Here is a 6,331-nt window from a genome sequence, read left to right on the forward strand (position 1 = left end):
TTTTGAGATGGAGTCTCACTCTGTCGCCCAGGCTGGAGTGCAGTGGCACAATCTTAGCTTACTGCAATCTCCGCCTCCTGGATTCAAGCGATTCTCCTGCCTTAGCCTCCTGAGTAGCTGGGATTATGGCATGCACCACCACGTCCAGCTAATTTTTGTATTTTTAGTAGAGACAGGGTTTCACCATGTTGGTCAGTCTGGTCTCGAACTCCTGACCTCAAGCGGTCCAGCCGCCTCAGCCTCCCAAAGTGGCTGGGATGACAGGTGTGAGCCCTCATGCCCAGATTGCTACCTGGGGTTCTTTCATGAGTGTCCCTGCCTGTACTCTTTAGCCCATGTGGGTGTGCGTATCTGTCAGAACTGCATGTGAATGAGTGGCTGGCCCAGTGACTTGGCCTCTCATGCCTCGCGTTCTCAGTCTGTGGATGACAACAGTCAGAGCGCTGGCTTCACAGGGTGAGGATAAATGACGTCCTGCCGCAGTGCCTGGCACACAGGAACCCCCATCAGTGTTAGCTGGGGAGAGGAAAAGCAGCTGGAATGGGGAGGGAGGGAGTGAGGGGCCTGTACGACCAGGGGAGGCTGGTCAGCCCCCTCCTCAAGGCCACCAAGGAGAGATCACAGGGGCCTCAGCCCAAGAAGTCCCCGGCTCTTGCGATTGGGACCAGCCAGTGTGGCTGCCACCAGGAGGGAAAGCAGGGGACAGGGAGTGGGCAGCAGCTGCACCAGAGCCAGAGGGAGGAGCAGGCCCGGCTTCCCTGCTGAGTCATCCCTGCTGGAGGGAGAGAGGGAGGAAGTGAGGAAGTGAGGGAGGGAGGGAGGGTGTGCTCCAGCACCGCACATCACACACACGCACACATGCACACACACATCACACACACACACATCACATATCACACACACATCACATATCTCACACACACATATCACATATCACACACACATCACATATCACACACATCACACATCATACACATATCACACATCACACTCACATCACACATGCACACACACATCAAATATATCACACACACACTCACACCACACATACACACTCACATATGCTCACATGCTCACATACCTCCTGGTTTGGGGAAAAGGAGCCCCTCCCAGCAGAGAGAGGCTTTGTTCCCCACAAGATGTGAAAGCTGTGGAGACAAAGGAGAGGCGGCACTCTCTCCTTCGAGGCCGTTCCCAGCTGTGGTCTCTCCAGCCTCGCTCTGTCCTCACCCCATGCCTCTCCTCTGTCAGTCTGAATCCCGCTGACAGGGTGACCAACCCTCCCGGATGACCCAGGACTGAGGGGTTTCCCCAAACGACACGAGGATGAGCTGGGCACCCTGTCTGCCCCTCTCCAACTCCACCTTCACACTCACCACCCTGCTGGCACCAGATCCCTGCAAATCAACCCCACCTGGCTTCTCCAGGGAGCCACAAAAGCTTTCCTGACTCTGCATTGATGTTTTGATGCAACAGACATTTATGAGACTCATTCCTGAGCTACATGGAATACAGAGGCTGCATGCCACTGGGTAGGGGCTGCCCATCACTGGCAGGGGTCCAGAGGAGATGGAGACTCAGGGGACAGGCTGGATGGAGGGTAGCACATCTCCTTTCATCAAAAGCCGCTTTTTGTCTTAGTACAAAATCCCAACACCCAACTGGTGCCTAATGCCCTGCTCTAATCCCTTCTGAATGTATTTCTATTCACATGGACCTGGCTTTTGGAAAAGTCTGAATTTAACAGGATTCAAACAAGAAACATTTCTGCTTTGTCTCTAATCACAGCTTTCAACCACGCTTTGTCAAATCTCCTTTTCTGACCCTGAACAATATTCCTGGCAGATTTCTAGCTTTCTGGTCACCTCCAAAATTTTCACCTACTAAAAATCCCGGTTAGTCTAGTTCAATTTAAAAGTTAAGGCCAGGGGCGTGGTGGCTCATGTCTTTAATCCCAGTACTAGGCCGAGGCGGGCAGATCACCTGAGGTCAGGAGTTCGAGACCAGCCTGGCCAACATGGTGAACCCCCCCGTGTCTACTAAAACTAAAAATATCGTCCGGGCGTGGTGGCTCATGTCTGTAATCCCAGCACTTTGGGAGGCTGAGGCGGGCGAATCACAAGGTCAGGAGTTCGAGACCAGCCTAGCCAATATGGTGAAACCCCGTCTCTACTAAAAATACAAAAACAATTTAGCCAGGCATGGTGGCACGGGCCTGAGTCCCAACTACTCGGGAGGCTGAGGCAGAAGAATCGCTTGAACCCGGAAAGCAGAGGTTGCAGTGAGCCAAGATTGCACCATTGCACTCTAGCCTGGGTGACAGAGTAAGAGTCCGTCTAAAAAATAAACAAATAGGCCGGGTGCGGTGGGCTCAAGCCTGTAAATCCACACTTTGGTAGGCCCGAGACGGCGATCACGAGGTCACAGATCGAGACTCCTGGCTAACACGGTGGAACCCCGTCTCTATTGAAAATACAAAAAACTAGCCAGGGTAGGTGGCGGTGCCTGTATCCCAGCACTCGGAGCTGAGCAGGAGAATGCGTAACCGGGAGTGAGCTTGGCATGAGCGAGATCTGGCACTGCCTCCACCTGGCCGGCAGAGCGACACTCCGTCTCAAAAAAAATAAAAAATAAATAAAAAATAAAATAATAGAAAATAAATAAATAAAAAATAGCTGAGCATGGTGGCGCCCACCTGTAATCCCAGAAACTCAGGGGGCTGAGGTAGGAGAACTGCTTGAACCCGGGAGGCAGAGGTTGCGGTGAGCTGAGATCATGCCACCGCACTCCAACCTGGGCTACAGTGGGAGACTCCGTCTCAACAACAATAAAAAAAAGTTAAGGCCGGGTGCAGTGGCTCATACCTATAATTCCAGCACTTTGGGAGGCCAAGGCTGGTGGATCACTTGAGCTCAGGAGTTTGAGACCAGCCTGAGCAACATGGTGAAACCCCTTTTTTACAAAAAATAAAAAAATTTACCAGGTGTTGTGGCATGCACCTGTAGTCCCAGCTACAGGCTGAAGTTGGAAGATCGCTTGAGCCCAGGAGGTCGAGGCTGCAGTGAACCATGATTATGCCATTGTACTCCAGCCTAGGCAGCAGAGTGAGACCCTGTCTCAAATAAAATAAAATAAAATAAAATAAAATAAAATAAAATAAAATAAAATACAGGTTAAATATCATGTTTGGCTAGGCACGGTGGCTCACACCTGTAAATCCAGCACTTTGGGAGCCCAACACAGAGTATTTCTTAAGGCCAGGAGTTTGAGACCAGCCTAGGCAACATAATGAGACTCTGTCTCTACAAGAAAATCAAAATAAAACATTAGCCAGGTGTCGTGGTGTGTAGCCTGTAGTCCCAACTACTTGATAGGCTGAGGCAGGAGGATTGCATGAGCCCAGGAGTTCCAGGCTTCAGTGAGTTTTGATTGCGCCACTGCACTCCAGCCTGAGCGACAGGGCAAGACCCTATCTCTAAAAATTAAAAGAAAATCATATGCAATTATAGGATGACTGCCCCTGCCCCATGTCCACTAGCGTCAAGCAAGGCTAGGAACAGAGGGCAGGGGTTTCTCTTCTTCCCCTCCCACATGGAGTCCTTTCATTTCCAGGATTTGAGGTTGGTGTGTGCTGGGTTGGGGGATGAGAGGTGGAGTGGAGCAGCCACAGATCTTGTTCTCTTGGCCACCACTGCCTGATGGGCAATGCCTTCTGCTGGCAGGCTTCCAAGTGGGGTATGTGGTGGAGTTGTCTAGGGAGAGGGTTACTGTGGCTAGATGTCTTCCCTCTCAGCTCTACCCTCCAGAGGCCCACCATTGAAATTCCTCCCCAGCCACCTCCCCAGTGTTCATGGAGAAACTCATGCACCCTTACCTGACCGAACAGGGCATGCGAGCCCCTCCACTGCTGCTGGCTCTGTGCAGCTGCCTCTGTCCACTCTCCTTCCCTTTCCTGCCTCCCTTGGACCACGGGATGCCAGCCCTTTCCTTTACAAGTACCCTACTTTCTGTGAGCAAGTCTCCAGGAGCTCACCCCTACTTCCAGAAAGCGGAGGGGGAAGCAGAGCCCCTACCCTAGCTTGGGAACAAGGGTAGCCTCAGGGGCGTGCGGTCTGTGCACTTCCATGAGACCTCAGGCCAGAAGTGCTGGCAGTTGGTTCAATGCTCTTCTGTCTTGAAGTTTTATAATTTTTGAATTAGGGGCAACTTGTTTTCATTTCACACTGGGGTCCAAAAATTATTTAGGCGGTCTTGCCTTTGAGTGACTGCTCTGACCTCATCTGCTCATAGAGAGGAGGAGGGTTTCTGGCGATGGTAGGAGTGGAGAGCTGATTCTGGAGCCTGTCGAGGCCCCAGGAGATGCACAGTGGTTTTCACCTCTCTTTAGAGTGGAAGATGCTCCACACACATTAACCCGCTTAAGGTTCCGGTCATCAGCTTCCAGGCAATAGGATCGAAATGAATCAGCATCCTCCTGCAAATACAAGCATCCCTCAACATCTAAACACTCACTATCCCCAAATGGGAATTGAATAGATTCAGATCATCTGCTTTTGTTTTTTGCAACAATGAACTCGTGTTGCATGCACTGTTTTATAGCCTCCTTTTTTTCACTTAACAATATGTTGTAAACATATCTTCATGTTGAAAATATTAATCTACAATCTAATATTCAGCATCTGTTTCAGGTCCATACTGCCTTGTAACAAACCACCCAAGAAACCAATGGCTTAAATCAATGATGATTTATTGTTTCTCACTCTTCTATGGATTGGCCAGGCAGTTCTGACCATCCACAAGAAATACAGCATCTAGAGAGAGAAAGACTGAGTTCCAGTCTTTGCCAAGCCTCTTCCTGCACATGTGGTCTTGGCCAAGTTATTGAACCTCGGTTTCCTCATCTATACAGCGTTACAAATTATAATAATGATGTCTCCCTTACCTGTGATATTTTGAAGATTAGTTGAGAATTATAATAATAGTATTGACTTGTGTCTATCTATCCATGTAGATACACGCGTTAATGTGTGTGAGGTATAACAAATGTTAGTGATTACTGTTACTGTTTTTATTATTTGGAATGCCTTGGCAAGGGGCTAGGCAAGTAAGGAAGTTGCTGGGGCAAGGAGGTAGCTGGCTCTCCAGCTCATCACAATGTGAGGCATCGGAGAGAGGGAGGATTCCTGCTTAAGACAGAAAGATCTGAAAGGAAACAGTGGACAGAGCTGAGAATATTAAGCATTGCTCAGCCAAAAGGGAATTGAAAGCAAGGAAAAAGTCGTCTCACTGTAGCCTAAAGGCACTTAGTAGTTAGCTATATTTTCCTACAACTAATAATACGCTGGCAATAAAGTCAGGGTAATATATGCTCAAAAGTGGGTAGTGCCAACTTATAGGCATCAGACTTAACAAATGACCCATGGGTGTCCACAGCCTCTATTCCTGCCCACTCCACCAAGAGCCCCTTAGGCTGTTCCAGTATACGGAGGAGCATGCAAGGACCAAGGGAGTATCTTGGAAGGACAGGAGAAGCAGTGTCAGGGAGCCCAAGGCTAAACCCTGATGGTTTCCTGATATCCTATTTCAATTCCCAAACATCCTATTTCAGTTCTTTCATTTTTACTTTCAGAGATTCCAACATGTAGAGATTCATGTCTTTGTGTCTTTTGAAAATGAAATATTTATAACAAACAAAATATGTAAACAGTAACACACCAAAATCCATGCTCTTATGGCTCACGGTTGTAAAAATAAAAATAAAATCCATGCTCTTGCCACCAGCGTAAGAAAGAAAACATTAAGTTATCTTTGATGTACTTCCTAATGCCCTCCTCCTACCTTCCTTCAAGAGGTAACCGCTCTCCTGAACCCTGGCATTGACTATGCATGGGCACTCTTTTTAATTTTTTAAATATATAAATAAATCTGATAGGAAAGTTGAATTACTTTACAGCGATTTCAGTCCCTGTGAAGGGCTTTTGGGTACTCTGCCAGGGTGTAGATGATATCTGAAGAGGCTTCAAGGAAACCAGAGAGAAAAAAGCCTGATGAAAGGAACAGAGCCTACATAATGGGTGACAATATCAACTGGAATAATATACATGTAATTAGACTTGGGGAGCATGAACTTTTTTTTAAAATAATGGCTAAATTCTTTTAATCCAAAATAATCTAGGAATTATTAGAATTACTAAGAATTAATAAGAGAGTTTAGCAAAGTTGCTGAATTAAACAATCAGTATATAAAAACCAACCAGCCGCCGGGCGCGGTGGCTCAAGCCTGTAATCCCAGCACTTTGGGAGGCCGAGACGGGCGGATCACGAGGTCAGG

General features: G+C 48.1%; 1 protein-coding gene across 2 annotated transcripts in view; it reads right to left on the reverse strand.

Annotated features, from left to right (window-relative positions):
• Positions 1 to 6,331, reverse strand: part of ZDHHC22 (zDHHC palmitoyltransferase 22) — a 37,864-nt gene that overhangs the window by 24,562 nt on the left and 6,971 nt on the right. For both annotated transcript variants that reach the window (XM_017880612.1, XM_017880611.1), the window contains exon 2: positions 3,875 to 4,474. The gene's annotated coding sequence lies outside the window, so the exon portion shown is untranslated. The remainder of the gene's footprint in view (positions 1 to 3,874; positions 4,475 to 6,331) is intronic.

This window comes from Rhinopithecus bieti, unplaced genomic scaffold, assembly GCF_001698545.2.
Source record: "Rhinopithecus bieti isolate Rb0 unplaced genomic scaffold, ASM169854v2 scaffold_11380, whole genome shotgun sequence".
In the NCBI taxonomy this organism is placed as follows: Eukaryota; Metazoa; Chordata; class Mammalia; order Primates; family Cercopithecidae; genus Rhinopithecus; species Rhinopithecus bieti.